Source organism: Schistocerca nitens, chromosome 4 (assembly GCF_023898315.1).
Source record: "Schistocerca nitens isolate TAMUIC-IGC-003100 chromosome 4, iqSchNite1.1, whole genome shotgun sequence".
Taxonomy (NCBI): Eukaryota; Metazoa; Arthropoda; class Insecta; order Orthoptera; family Acrididae; genus Schistocerca; species Schistocerca nitens.
Window position 1 is genome coordinate 51,340,259 of NC_064617.1, and position 15,887 is coordinate 51,356,145.

The 15,887-nt window shown below is 46.8% G+C and overlaps 1 pseudogene; it reads left to right on the forward strand.

Annotated features, from left to right (window-relative positions):
* Positions 1-8,584: 8,584 nt before the first annotated feature.
* On the forward strand, positions 8,585-8,702 carry LOC126254025 (5S ribosomal RNA; annotated as a pseudogene).
* Positions 8,703-15,887: the final 7,185 nt, after the last annotated feature.

The window sequence follows — 15,887 nt, forward strand, 5'->3', positions numbered from 1 at the left end:
TTCAAGAAAGACTTCAAATCCTATTCTGTACGCTGTCTCAGAAGTATTATATGTATTATATGGCTGTTATTATCCAGGGGTGCGTCCAAACTCCCTCGCAAATAAAAATGTGTCTTAAATAGTGTACTTCTACCAGTGAAAAGTGACACTTTGAGTGTCAGCTGCGCTGCACATATTCTATATGATATAACCATAATAAATGTTCTTCCATATTTTTGAGAGTCGAAGTTTTTTCGTCCGTGTATACCATGCACTGGCTAGCCTTGTCCCAGAAATATCCCATTTTACGGGCAATAGAGTACACCGATACTGACGATGCCATGATGAGTCCGAAGATGTTGTCTTTGGGCGACCCGTCTGGTACTGCCTCTAACCCGTGATAAGCAGCTCCACAGATTCATACACTACGATAAAGTATATTCAGACACCCTTACGTAATGTGGAACTGACCACTAGACGTCACAAAAGATGGACGCACCAGTATAAGAGGATGCAGGGAGTACTGTGTTGTCTAGGTGGACCCACTGGTAAAAAGGGAAGTAGGTAATATTGTTTTGTCAGTGGGGAAGCAGAAACAACAGCAAGGGTTATTCAGGATAGCTCAGCGACCTGGAATGTGGACCAGCCATTGGATATTACCCGAGTAACACATCATTCTAGAGCTACCCAAGTTGACTGTTGGTGAAATGATTGTGAAGAGCAAACATGGAGGAACAACCGTAGCTAAGCCAATCCCAGCAGATCTCATTGAAGATGGACAGGGACCTTCGAGCATTTCGGAGGATAGTAGTAAATAATCCCATGATATTAGCGGGAGGACCACTCTTGAATTCCAAAGTGCTACCTGCACCAGGGGTATGGTAGGATCTCAAAAGGAATAGGGTACAATGATTGAGCAGCTCCTCATAAACAACTCATTTCTGTATTCATTGCTAAACGATGTTTGAGGTGGAGCAAATAGCGACGTCAATGGCTAGTGGATGACTGGAAACCAATCATATGGTTTGATGAATTACGCTAGACCTTGTGTCAAACAAATGGAAGTATTTGGGTTTGGCGAATGCCTGGAGAAAGCTACTTGCGGTCATATGTAATACCAATAGAAGCACAGAGCAGGTGGTATTATGGTATGGAGGCGTTCTTCATGGTTTGGATGTGGTCTACACATTGCTCTGAATTCTTAATACGGAAGGATATGAAGACATTTTACAGCACCATATACTGCATACCGTATAGCATCAGTTCGGAGACGGTGACTGTTTATATGAGCATGACAATGCATCCTGCTATAAGATAGCATATGTGAGGATATGTCTCTTTGAGGATAACATTCCTGATATGGACCGACATGCCGATAATCCTGACGTGGAACTAGTGGACCACCTGTGGGATGAGATAGAACGTCGACTTAGCTCCACACCCCAGTATCCAACATCAGTACTTCTTCCTGGTTCCTGATCTCGAGGAAGAATGAGCTACCATTCCTCCACAGATATTCAGACACTTCACTCAAAATGTCCACAGCAAAGTTCAAGTGTTAATTCGACACCCCACTAATACTTGTCCAGATACTTTTGATGTGGTAGTGTATCTCGGTTCTAGGCGCTACAGTCTGGAACTTCGCGACCGCTACGGTCGCCGGTTCGAATCCTACCTCGGGCACTGATGCGTGTGCTGTCCTTAGGTTACTTAGGTTTAAGTAGTTCTAAGTTCTAGGGGACTGATGATCTCAGAAGTTAAGTCCCATAGTGCTCAGAGCTATTTGAACCATTTGGTAGTGTATCTGCAGTGTCGCAGGTTATACATTGTTCCCATTATATTCACAATGGAGTATACATCTGTAGCTGTAGATTCGTTGAGGTACGATAGTCATAACAATGGTGGTTTGGCATCACCCCATCTGCACTTTTCTGTGCAGTGATAACCTTTTGTAATACCAAATGACTGGTACTTTCCACAATAATACCATCTCGTAACTGTTTTTTGATTAATTCTTCCATCACTGGTGATGTGGTATATGGCATGGTTTATGGTATTCAGGCAGTTCATTCGATGCTGGGATTCTGTGGTGTGTCCCCTGGCTCACTGGCAAAGACTCACAAGGATTACACGGATCCTCGCTTGCCAATAATAACTACTCGATCACCAACTTCTTTGCTTCTTCCATTTGTGCTACTTTCTCCACAATACAGCTGAACTGGCGTCTTGTTTAGGCTTAGGGTCCCAATTTTCTCTGTACACTATAGACATCTTCTTCCTGCAAGATTTCAAACTTATCATCCATAGAACTATCCCGATTGGCACCCAATGCCTACTGTCCATCTGCTGTACGCCTATTATACTCCTTCATACAAAACACCATACTTCATGTATTTCCTCGTTTTCGTGTAGCAGCTTCGATGTATACGTTAACTGCCATGCTGGTTCCAACACTTACCCACATTTATCTACACTTCTTGTTCACCCTGTAGTACTCTGTCAAGCAGATTGATCCTTAAAGGCTGTGCATCCAGTTTAAGTGGTTCTCCTTGCGCCAGGAATAAATCGTGGAAGACCATGGCACTGATGCGAATTTCGTCCAGATTGAGTCGTGTCCCATCAAATTCTAATATACGACTAATAAGGACAGTTGTTGTGTGACCTTCAAGCAAGAAAATACGCAGTAATAAATTGCTATATGAGGCACAAATTTCATAAAAGTCTGGAAATTTTTTCTCCTACCTGAAAGCTCCACGAGGGAACAGCCCTCGTATATTAATGGTGTCTGTTGGGCCACCTACTATTAAACTGCGATGTGATGGTATCGAATAAAGAGTAAATACTTTTCTTAATGTGTCTTTTTAAATTTCTTCACATAAAATGTGCGGCTTGACTTAACACAACCAGCTGGCGGTGTTGGGTCACTCATTATTATCTCTGTTTTCAACCATCAATCTACAAGTGCTACACCACCAACATGTTCTGTAACACTTTAAATTAGGTTCAAATCATGCAGTGAGAGACAGCAATCTTCCATCTATAAATGGATGGAGTGACTACGGGAGTTTACTGTTTCACTTGTTTTTAAGGGGCCACTGCGCTTTGCGGTTATTGTTGTTGTGGTCTTCAGTCCTGAGACAGATTTGATGCAGCTCTCCATGCTACCCTATCCTGTGCAAGCTTCTTCATCTCCCAGTACTTACTGCAACCCACATCCTTCTGAATCTGCTTAGTGTATTCATCTCTTGGTCTCCCTCTACGATTTTTACTCTCCACGCTGCCCTCCAATGCTAAATTTGTGATCACTTGATGCCTCAGAACATGTCCTACCAACCGTTCCCTTCTTCTTGTCAAGTTGTGCCATACACTCCTCCCCAATTCTGTTCAATACTTCATCATTAGTTATGTGATCTACCCAACTAATCTTCAGCATTCTTCTGTAGCACTACATTTCGAAAGCTTCTATTCTCTTCTTGTCCAAACTATTTACTGTCCATGTTTCACTTCCATACATGGCTACACTCCATACAAATACTTTCAGAAACGACTTCCTGACACTTAAATCTATACTCGATGTTAACAAATTTCTCTTCTTCAGAAACGCTTTCCTCGCCATTGCCAGTCTACATTTTATATCCTCTCTACTTCGACCATCATCAGTTATTTTGCTCCCCAAATAGCAAAAACTCCTTTACTACTTTAAGTGTCTCATTTCCTAATCTAATTCCCTCAGCATCACCTGACTTAATTCAACTACATTCCATTATCCTCGTTTTGCTTTTGTTTATGTTCTTCTTATATTCTCCTTTCAAGACATTGTCCATTCCGTTCAACTGCTCTTTCAAGTCCTTTGCTGTCTCTGATAGAATTACAATGTCATCGGCGAACCTCAAAGTTTTCATTTCTTCTCCATGGATTTTAATACCTACTCCGAAATTTTCTTTTGTTTCCTTTACTGCTTGCTCAATATACAGATTGAATAACATCGGGGATAGGCTACAACCCTGTATCACTCCCTTCCCAACCACTGCTTCCCTTTCATACCCCTCGACTCTTATAACTGCCATCTGGTTTCTGTACAAATTGTAAATAGCCTTTCGCTCCCTGTATTTTACCCCTGCCACCTTTAGAATTTGAAAGAGAGTATTCCAGTCAACATAGTCAAAAGCTTTCTCTAAGTCTACAAATGCAAGAAACGTAGGTTTGCCTTTCCTTAATCTTTCTTCTAAGATAAGTCGTAAGGTCAGTATTGCCTCACGTGTTCCAGTATTTCTACGGAATCGAAACTGATCTTCCCCGAGGTCGGCTTCTACCAGGTTTTCCATTCGTCTGTAAAGAATTCGCGTTAGTATTTCGCAGCCGTGACTTATTAAACTGATAGAGCGATAATTTTCACATCTGTCAACACCTGCTTTATTTGGGATTGGAATTATTATATTCTTCTTGAAGTTTGAAGGTATTTCGCCTGTCTCATACATCTTTCTCACCAGATGGTAGAGTTTTGTCAGGACTGGCTCTCCCAAGGCCATCAGTAGTTCTAATGGAATGTTGTCTACTCCCGGGGCCTTGTTTCGACTCAGGTCTTTCAGTGCTCTGTCGAATTCTTCACGCAATATCGTATCTCCCATTTCATCTTCATCTACATCCTCTTCCATTTCCATAATTTTGTCCTCAAGAACATCGCCCTTGTATAGACCCTCTATATACTCCTTCCACCTTTCTGCTTTCCCTTCTTTGCTTAGTACTTAGTTTCCATCTGAGCTCTTGATATTCATACAAGTGGTTCTCTTTTCTCCAAAGGTAGTATCTATCTTACCCCTAGTGAAATAAGCCTCTACATCCTTACATTTGTCCTCTAGCCATCCCTGCTTAGCCATTTTGCACTTCCTGCCGATCTCAGTTTTGAGACGTTTGTATTCCTTTTTGCCTGCTTCATTTACAGCATTTTTATATTTTCTTCTTTCATCAATTAAATTCAATATTTCTTCTGTTACCCTCGTCTTTTTTACCTACTTGATTCTCTGCTGCCTTCACTACTTCATCCCTCAGAGCTACCCATTCCTCTTCTACTGTACTTCTTTCCCCCATTCCTGTCAATTGTTCCCTTATGCTCTCCCTGAAACTCTGTACAACCTCTGGTTCTTTAAGTTTATCCAGGTCCCATCTCCTTTAATTCCCACCTTTTTGCAGTTTCTTCAGTTTTAATCTACAGTTCATAACCAACATATTGTGGTCAGAGTCCACATCTGCCCCTGGAAATGCCCCTGGTTCCTAAATCTGTCTTACCATTATATAATCTATCTGATACCTACTAGTATCTCCAGGATTCTTCCATGTATACAACCTTCTTCCATGATTCGTGGACCAAGTGTTAGCTATGATTAAGTTATGCTCTGTGCAAAACTGTACCAGGCGGCTTCCTCTTTCATTTCTTAGCCCAAATCCATATTCACCTACTATGTTTCCTTCTCTCCCTTTTCCTACTCTCGAATTCCAGTCACCCATGACCATTTAATAGTCTTCCTTCCATATCTGAATAATTTCTTTTATCTCATCATACATTTCAACAATTTCTTCATCATCTACAGAGCTAGTTGGCATATAAACTTGTACTACTGTAGTAGGCGTGGGCTTCGTGTCTAACTTGGCCACAATAGTGCGTTGACTATGCTGTTTGTAGTAGCTTACCCGCATTCCTATTTTTTTATTCATTATTAAACCTACTTCTGCATTACCCCTATTTGATTTTCTATTTATAGCCCTGTATTCACCTGACCAAAAGTCTTGTTCCTCCTGCCACCGAACTTCACTAATTCCTACTATATCTAACTTTAATATATCCATTTCCCTTTTTAAAATTTCTAATCTACCTGCCCGGTTAAGGCATCTGACATTCCACGCTCCGATCCGTAGAACGCCAGTTTTCTTTCTCCTGATAACGACGTCCTCTTGAGTAGTCCTCGCCCGGAGATCCGAATGGGGGACTATTTTACCTCCGGAATATTTTACCCAAGAGGACGCCATCATCATTTATCCATACAGTAAAGCTGGATGCCCTCGGGAAAAATTACGGCCGTATTTTCCCCTTGCTTTCAGCCGTTCGCAGTACCAGCACAGCAAGGCCGTTTTGGTTAATGTTGCAAGGCCAGGTCAGTCAATCATCCAGACTGTTGGCCCTGCAGCTACTGAAAAGGCTGCTGCCTCTCTTCGGGAACCACACGTTTGTCTGGCCTCTCAACAGATACCCCTCCGTTGTGGTTGGACATACGGTACGGCCGTCTGTATCGCTGAGGGACGCAAGCCTCCCCACCAACGGCAAGGTCCATGGTTCATGGGGAAGGTATTTGTTTAAATACATACATTGAGCCGTGTGCGGCTCGCGTGTAGCCGTTCATAGCTTGGTATCTTGTAATAGCGATAGTGGCGTCTCACTGGCGCTACTACGTTTGCTCGCCTTGTCTGCCCGTGAGTGGCAACTGCAACGCTTAGCGCGTACTGTGGTTCCGTCTTTGGAGCGGCGTCCAGTATTACCGGGTCGCCGTGTGTCGAGCGAGTTGAGTCGGGAGGGAGGAGCACTGAGGTCCGGACAGCGAAGCCAGTCCCCGCTCGACCGCTGGCGACACACGTGCACTGTTCGACGGAAGGATGTGGCCGCTAGAGTGCACGACCACGTCGAGGACCGGATTCAACGAGTTTTAGTTGAATGGAGTAGTGCAACTTTCATTTGCGTGTGTGTGTGTCGAAGTGACTTCATGGCAATAACTTGTCAGTCGACGATTTATACTGGGATCTTTCCCGTGCCTGGCTTGAATGGGGACGACCGTTGGTTGGTCGTTCCGTCGGTCGTCGCAGCGGGCGACGTGCAGTTGGCCTTTCGACTGCTTCTGGCTTCTCTGTGTTTGTGCCAACCTATAATTCGTCCGTGTTGTTTCACAGTGACTGGTTCTAGTATTGTGAGTTGTTGGTGGAAGTGTTTTCGCGGATCCGTGTGTATCTTGAGCTTTTGAAAGAGCAGTTATTTTAATGGTGTCTGCATATTGGATTTGTGGGGAGTGTCGAACAGACGTGAGTTCGGTTGGGGGCGCAGCAGCGAGCAGGTCGGTGCAGCGCGAGGGCAAGCCAGGGTTTCTGCCGGCGTGCTGCCATTGCGAGAGCGTCGACTTCGTTGCACACCGAAACCTGGACGTTTAAGATGAGTGAAGAGTTAACTGCTAATGCAACCTCGACTATTCTGGGATCTCGCCTTTGGTCGGCGGGTTGTTGCTCCCAGGGCTGCTGAGCCTGGCGCCAACGAGTGAAGTCTTTAGAGGCGCTGAAATATTGCAGCCGTCTTTCTCTATTTGTTATTCATCATTGAATTTACAGTGTACTTTTCCTCGTCGTGTTGATGCTGTCCGATACGGCCTGTAGTTCGACAGCCTCTTGAACTGTACTGTGCACATTTATTTTCTTTTTTTTTTCTTTTGGGAGGTCTACCTTAGTTCTAGTGTTTCCTTCGTCCTTCAGTGTTTTCTGAAGACGTAGTGCTGTCTGTCTCTTCGCCCTTGCCTGTATATATTCCATTGTTGTACCGGTGATCGGACGTCAGGCAGAATGGTTAATCGATCGGTAGGCGCTTAAGCTGCCCCTACTTTGAGTTGCCATCCTGTTACGTGAGTACAACCCTTGGCTGCCTGTCTCACCTTATGTTTGAGTTCCAGGCCGACTCTTAGAACTCTTGCTGATAACCGCTTGTCCTGATTCCTTAGATTGTGATATTTGTTTTAAGGATATTTGTAATTTTGTAATTATTGTTGGTGTGGCCTTCAGCCGAGCAATAATTTCGCTTCTTTCATAATAAGGCCTTCAGTCGTGATACAATTTGTTTTAATATGTTCTATTCTGTTCTTCTGATTTCTAATTGTTCTTCTGACTTCTAATTCAGGCCTTCAGCCGATTAGTTTTAGTTATTGTTGGTGGCCTTCTGCCCTAAAATTGTGTAAATTTTTTCTGTGATAAGGCCTCCAGCGTTTCATGCAGTCCAATCCGTATTCTTAAGAGATTATTTCAAAATTTTAATTTTTTTAAATGAAGTTTATGTATTTGTTGTGCAACCGAGAGTAACTGATTACGGTCCCATCCACAATCGTAACACTATCCTGCCCCATCCTGAGAAATCAGGTCTCATACATTGTAATTGTTCTGCAGTTGTAATAGACAGCCAACCAGTGGTAATAAATGGTGTTCAAATAACCTTTACCATAGTTTCGACGCATTAAAACCCGTCTTCGTCAGAAGGACAAACTTGCACACAATACAATACCATAACTTGCAATGAAAACGTCAAGGACCAATATTACGTGTCACACAGAAACTACTCTCTACAAAAAGATTAGGAATATCACAAACAACATGATATATACCAACATAGGACAAGTAGTACTTATTTCACATTAGCAATCAGTCAGTAAAGTTATCTCCACATGACGTGTGTCGGCAACGGTCTGTATGTCCATATGAAAAAGTTAAGGCCCGTAGAACAAGGGGCTTGACACATCAGTAAAACCAATCTCCTAAAATAACAGACCATGTTAATATTATAGAAACGAAAGTGGCTACTCACCACGGCAACGGCCTTGCCGCAGTGGATACACCGGTTCCCGTGAGATCACCGAAGTTAAGCGCTGTGGGGCGTGGTCGGCACTTGGATGGGTGACCGTCCAGGTCGCCATGCGCTGTTGCCATTTTTCGGGGTGCACTCAGCCTCGTGATGCCAATTGAGGAGCTACTCGACCGAATAGTAGCGGCTTCGGCCAAGAATACCATCATAACGGCCGGGAGAGCGGTGTGCTGACCCCACGCCCCTCTTATCCGCATCCTCCGCTGAGGATGATACGGCGGCCGGAGTGCGTGCTACCCACCATATAGCGGCGCTGCTGAGTCGCATATAGGCACAACAAAAAGAAAAAGACTGTCATAAATTAGCTTTCTGCCAGTATGACTTTCGTCAAAATTAGACGACACACACACACACACTTACGTACACGCTACTCACACACACACGACTGCAGTGTCTTCCCCCTATGGGTCCGGGGGTTAGAATAGGCCTGAGGTATTCCTGCCTGTCGTACGAGGTAACTAAAAGGAGTTTCACACGTTTCGGCCTTAATGTGACGGTCCCCTGTAGAGTTTGACCTCCATTCTTCAAAATTTTCCCGTAGAGCGAGCCAATTGGGCAAGGGCGCCTTACAAGATGCATCGTGTCCATCGTGCATTGAGATCTTTAGCCCAGTTTCTCGTTGTAGCATTGCAGTCCCACCGACTCTCCATATTTTGGGCGAGGACACATTCCTGGATGCGTTTTCCACCATGCACTATGCAGTGCCGATTTCTGCGCCGACGATGACCATGGACTTCTTTGCACCTGATATCCAGCACGGTAGCCAGTCCGTTGTGGTGGGGCCGCTATGTAAAATGTCGGCTGTAGCCCTCTGACAACACAAGGATCGCTCTGCTGATGCCTGCGCTGTTCTCCCCACGTATGCCAAGGGGTAGACGCTCATCCCCCTGGGGCATCGGGACTCCCGGCAATGGCCATCCTGCCAGGTGGCCTTTGCTGCGGCTGGGTGGCCCCCATGGGGAGGGCCCCTGGTTGGAGTGGGTGGCATCAGGGCGTATGACATGCGATGAAGCGTAGTACATCATCTCTTGCTGGTGGTGAAACATCAGCAAAGCGATCACGAGCTCAGTTCGATGCACAGAAGTATGACCCCAAATCGTTTCCCTCCCTGGCCACACCATGGGAGGAACGTCAGGCTAAGGATGGCAGCGAATCATATTCGACCTGGTACCTTGTATGTTCGAGAGCTGATGGGGAATCTCTCAAGATGATGAAGCCTCAGTCTTTTGCTGAGCATTTAAAGTTCGGGGAGGTGGAGGGCTTGTCGAAAATGAGATCTGTGTCAGTCTTGATCAAAACAGCATCCTCTGCCCAGCCATGGGAGTTACTTGCTTGCGACAAGCTGGGGGATATATCTGTAACCATCACTCCCCAAAAGAGCTTAAATATGGTCCAGGGTATCATATTTCACAGAGACCTTCTTTATCAGTCCGACGATGAGCTGCACGAACCCTCCGGTGCCTTCATCTTGGCCTTTGAGGGAGATACATTGCCCAAGAAGGTCAAAGTCATGGTCTACCAGTGTGATGTAAAGCCCTGTATCCCTCCCCAGATGCTGTGCTTTAAGTGCTGGAAGTTCGTCCATATGTCTTCATGCTGTACTTCCAGCGGTCACATGGTGAGATTGTGGATGCCCATCACATCCCAATACTCCATGTGCCCCGCCTCCCATCTGTGTCAACTGTGGAGAGCGCCATTTGCCTTACTCACCTGACTGCAGGATTCTCCAGAAAGAAAGGAAAATCATGGAGTACAAGACCGTGGACAGACTGACCTACACTGAGGATAAGAGAAAATTTGAACGCCTGCATCCTGTGCGTATGACATCGTCTTACGCCGCCGCTACAACAGTTCTGGCGCCATCAGCTCCACCAACCGAGGTCACCTCTCACAGCCAGAAGACTACACCTGCCCCCTTGGTGGTGGAGGGCATTTCCCTTCCTGTTGCTCCTCCACCACCTACTTCAGGAGCAACACCCCATAACCATCTAAGCCAGAGAAGCTTAAGTCTTCTTTGGCTACTTTCGCCAGGAAGTGGTCGCTTGGGGCACTCCCTTCCCAGGTTTCTTCTATTGGGAAAGACGACACCTGCCAGTGGCTGAACAGCCCAAAAGCAGCTGGTCCTATGGCTTTATGCTCATCCTCAGTCCTGGAGACTGAGCCAGTGAAGTCCTCCCAGCCAGGGAAACCCAAGGAGCAGCGAGAGAAATCCAAAAAGAAGACCCATAAGACCAAGGAAATTGCCATGGCACCCACACCACCACTTCGTACAAGCTCTGTGGCTGAGGATGGGGTGGAGATTTTGGTGTCAGCTCAGGACCTAGCTCTCACCAGACCCTCAGAAACAATGGATATAGACTGCTCAGGCAATAAATCCGTGGCAGCATGTGACACTGAGGCGTAAACTGCCTCACTGAATGTCCTATGCCTTCCCAGTCTCATGACGTCATCCTCTAGTGGAATTTCGGCGGTTTTATCTACCACCAGGCTGAGCTACGGCAACTGTTAATCTTTACACCTGCTATCTGCATTGCCCTCCACTAAACCTGGTTCCCAGCAATGCGGACCCCTGCCCTCCATGGCTATAAGGGTTATTACAGGAACCGTAGCGACTATAATCGTCAGGTGGAGTTTGCATTTATGTCCTAAACTCAGTCTGTAGTGAACATGTGCCTCTTCAAACCCTTCTTGAAGCTGTGGCTGACAGAATAAGGACGACGCAGGAAATAACTGTCTGCAATGTATATCTTCCTCCAGATGGTGCAGTTCCCCTAAATGTATTAGCTGCACTGATTGATCAACTCCCTAAACCTTTCCTACTTCTGGGATATTTTAATGCTCATAATCCCTTGTGGGGTGGCACCATGCTTACTGGCCGAGGCAGAGATGCCGAAATTTTACTGTCGCAATTCGACCCCTGCCTCTTAAATACTGGGGCCGCCAAACATTTCAGTATGGCTGATGGTAGTTACTCGGCCATTGATTTATCAATTTGCAGCCCAGGACTTCTCCCCTCTATCCACTGGAGAGCACATGACGACCTGTGTGGTAGTGACCACTTCCTCATTTTCCTGTCACTGCCCCAGAGTCAGGCACACGGACGCCTGCCCAGATGGGCTTTGAACAAGGCGGACTGGGCAACTTTCTCCTCTGCTGTCACCACTGAATCTCCCCCACACGGTAACATCGATGTGATGGTTGAGCAGGTGACTATCACAATTGTTTCTGCGGCAGGAAACGCGATCCCTCGCTCTTTAGGCTGCTCGAGGCGTAAGTCAGTCCCTTGGTGGTCGCCGGAAGTCGCTGAAGCAATTAAGGAGCGTCGGCGAGCTCTACAGCGGCATAAGTGGCACCCTTGCCTGAAGCTCCTCATAGCCTTTAAACGATTACGTGCCCGTGTTCGCTACCTTATCAAACAACGGAAGAAGGAGTTTTGGGAGAGACACGTCTCCGGCGGCGGAAGTGGCCGTGCGGTTAAAGGCGCTGCAGTCTGGAACCGCAAGACCGCTACGGTCGCAGGTTCGAATCCTGCCTCGGGCATGGATGTTTGTGATGTCCTTAGGTTAGTTAGGTTTAACTAGTTGTAAGTTCTAGGGGACTAATGACCTCAGCAGTTGAGTCCCATAGTGCTCAGAGCCATTTGAACCATTAGACACGTCTCCACCATTGGGTACCACACGTCACCTTCCCAAGTCTGGGCAAAGATCAAACGTCTTTTCGGGTACCAGGCCCCAACAGCTGCCCCGGTGTTACCATAAAAGGTGAGTTATGTACCGACGCAAAAGAGATTGCCGAGCACTTTGCTGATCAATTTGCTCGAGCCCCTGTGCTGGATAATTGCCCCCCCCACCCCACCCCCCCAGCCTTTTGCACACTCAAACAGCGGCTGGAAGGGAACGTCCTCTCATTCACTACACGCTGCAGTGAATCCTATAACGCCTCATTTACAGAGTGGGAGCTCCTCAGTGCCCTTGCACATTGCACCGACACAGCTCCTGGGCCTGATCGCATCCTCAGTCAGATGATTAAACATCTCTCATCTGACTACAAGCGACATCTTCTAGTCATCTTCAACCGGATCTGGTGCGATGGCGTCTTTCCGTCGCAATGGCGGGAGAGCACCATCATTCCGGTGCTCAAACCCGGTAAAAACCCGCTTGATGTGGATAGTTTATCGGCCCATCAGCCTTACCAACGTTCTTTGTAAGCTGGGTTGGGTCCTGGAGTCACTTGGCTTGCTGGCTCCATGTCAGGATGGCTTTAGCCAGGGTCGCTCTACCACTGATATAGTCTTGTGTCCATCGAGTCTGCCATCCGAACAGCCTTTTCCAAACGGCAACACCTGATTGCTGTCTTTTACGACTTACGTAAAGCATACGACATGACTTGGTGACATATTATCCTTGTCACATTGTATGAGTGGGGTTTCCGGGGACCACTCCGGATTTTTATCCTAAACTTCCTGTTGCTCCGTACTTTCCGTGTGACTCCCATAGTTCCATCCATATCCAGGAGAATGGGGTCCCGCAGGTCTCTGTATTGAGTGTCTCTCTATTTTTAGTGGCCATTAACGGCCTAGCAGCGGCTGTCGGGCCCTGCGTCTCACCTTCTCTGTATGCAGACGACTTCTGCATTTCGTACTGCTGCTCCAGTACTGTTGTTGCTGAGGGGCGCCTCCAGAGAGCCATCCACAGGGCGCAGTCATGGGTTCTAGCCCACGGCTTCCAGTTTTCAGCCGCAAAGTCGTGTGTCATGCATTTCTGTCGGCGTCGTACCGTTCATCTGGAACCCGCACTTTATCTTAATGACCATCCACTCACATATCAGTTCCTCGGCCTGTTTTTCGACAACTCGATTGACTTGGCTCCCTCATCTTCGTCAGCTTAAGCAGAAGTGCTGGCAGCACCTCAATGCCCTCGGTTGCCTGAGCAACACCCATTGGGGTGCAGATCGCTGTACGCTGCTGCAGCTCTGCAGAGCCCTGGTCCAATCCCGAATTGACTATGGGAGTGTGGTTTATGGTTCGGCAGCGCCTTCAGCATTGCATTTACTCGACGATGTGCACCACTGTGGGGTTCGATTAGCTTTTAGGACGAGTGCAGTGACTAGCGTACTGGTGGAGGCTGGTGTCCCTCCACTGCAGATTAGACGTGCGCAACTGCTCGCTAATTACGCAGCACCCATTCATAGTTCCGAGCATCCAAATTAGTCTCATTTTCTCGCCCGCGGCAGTCCATCTCCCGCATCGGCGACCCAGATCGTGGCTAATGATTGCAGTTCACTTGCGGTCCCTTCTCTTCGAACTGGATTCCTTCCCTTTACCACCTCTACTTGCGTCCGTTCACGTACCCCTCCATGGTGTTTGCCTCGGCCGCGGCTTCGTTTGGACCTTTTGTATGGCCCTAAGGACTCTGTTAACCCCGCCACTCTCCGCTGTCACTTCCTCTCGATTCTTGGTCACGTAGGCTTCGCACATGTTCATGGAGGACATGTTGAGCAGAACTTCTTGCCAGTTGGCTGCAGTGTTTTCACTGCAGAGCTGGCGGGCACATCTCGTAATGTTGAGTACATCCGCTCATGCTCTGGCGTGTCATTTCTGCTGTGTATTGACTCATTGAGCAGCCTACAAGCTATCGACCAGAGCTACCCTCGCCACCATCTGGTAGCGTCCATTCAGGAGTCCATTTATGCCCTGGAACAGTCCCGTCATTCCGTGGTGTTTGTGTGGACCCCAGGACACGTTGCAATCCCCGGCAACGAACTTGCTGACAGGCTGGCCAAACAAGCGACGCGGAAACCGCTACTGGATATAGGCATCTCCGAAGCTGACTTGCGTTCTTCCGTACACCACAGGGTTTTCCGGCTTCTTCGTATCTTTAAGGAGACTATGAATGTGTGGAAGCCTTCCATGCAGGCCTCTAGCAGGGAATCAATTGTCCTCTGCCGGCTCCGATTTGGCCATACGTGGCTAACGCATGGTCACCTACTCCGTCGCGAGGACCCACCTCAGTGTCGCTGTAGCTTCCAAATGACATTTAGCCACGTCTTGCTGGACTGCTCACTTTTAGCTGCTCTGCGGCAGACTTTTAACTTTCCAGCACCCTGCCTTCGGTGTTAGGCGACAATGGCTCCACCGCAGCTTTAGTTTTACGTTTTATCCGTGAGAGTGGGTTTTACATTTCTATGTAGGTTTTAGCGCATGTCCTTTGTCCCTCCGTGTCCTCCACCCTGGTGCTTTTAGGGTAGAGGCTTTAATGTCTTGTAGAGTGGCTGGCATTCCCTTTTTATTCTCGTGGTTGGCCAGCCACTGTAATCCGATTTCATGTTTTACTCTCTTCTGCTTCTATCGTCTCTGTTGTTTTCTTGTCCTCCTTTGTTCCTTTTAGTGTTCGTAGCCTTCCCTTCGTTCTTGTGGCTTTTCCTTTCTTTCCGTTTTGTGTTATATGTTTCGTCCATTTTATTCTCACCCTTGTGGCATTGTTTTATTAGGAACCAGTGACCGATGACCTCGTAGTCTGGTCCCTTCTCTCTCTTTACACCAACCAACCAACTGCAGTGTTGTGCAACTGAAGCCACAGTGTGTGTGTGTGTGTGTGTGTGTGTGTGTGTGTGTGGTCTAATTTTGACGAAGACACAGAGTGTGGCTCAGTTGCAAGAGACTGCTATTGTGGATGTGTGTGAGTTGCGTTTGCAACCACTCGCGTATGTGTGTGTGTTTGTCGTATAATTTTGGCTAATCCATGCTAGTCGTAGTTTGTGACAGTCTTTTTGTTGTGTCTATCTGCGACTCAGCGTCTCTGCTACGTGGTAAGTAGCAACTTTCCTTTTCATAATGTAGTTACATTCTATCCTGGATTTTCTACTGTTTGATTTAGACCGTGTAAATAGCTACATGCCAACTGAGAGAGAGTGGAGCGTCTCGATACCAGGAGAATACCGGGTGATCAAAAAGTCAGTATAAATTTGAAAACTTAATAAACCACGGAGTAATGTAGATAGAGAGGTAAAAATTGACACACACGCTTGGAATGACATGGGGTTTTATTAGAACCAAAAAAAAAAAAGAAACACCCCATATTGCTAGACGCGTGAAAGATTTCTTGTGTGCGTCGTTTGGTGATGATCGTGTGCTCAGCCGCCACTTTCGTCGTGCTTGGCCTTCCAGGTCCCCAGACCTCTGTCCGTGCGATTATTGGCTTTGGGGTTACCTGAAGTCGCAAGTGTATCGTGATCGATCGAAAGACAACTT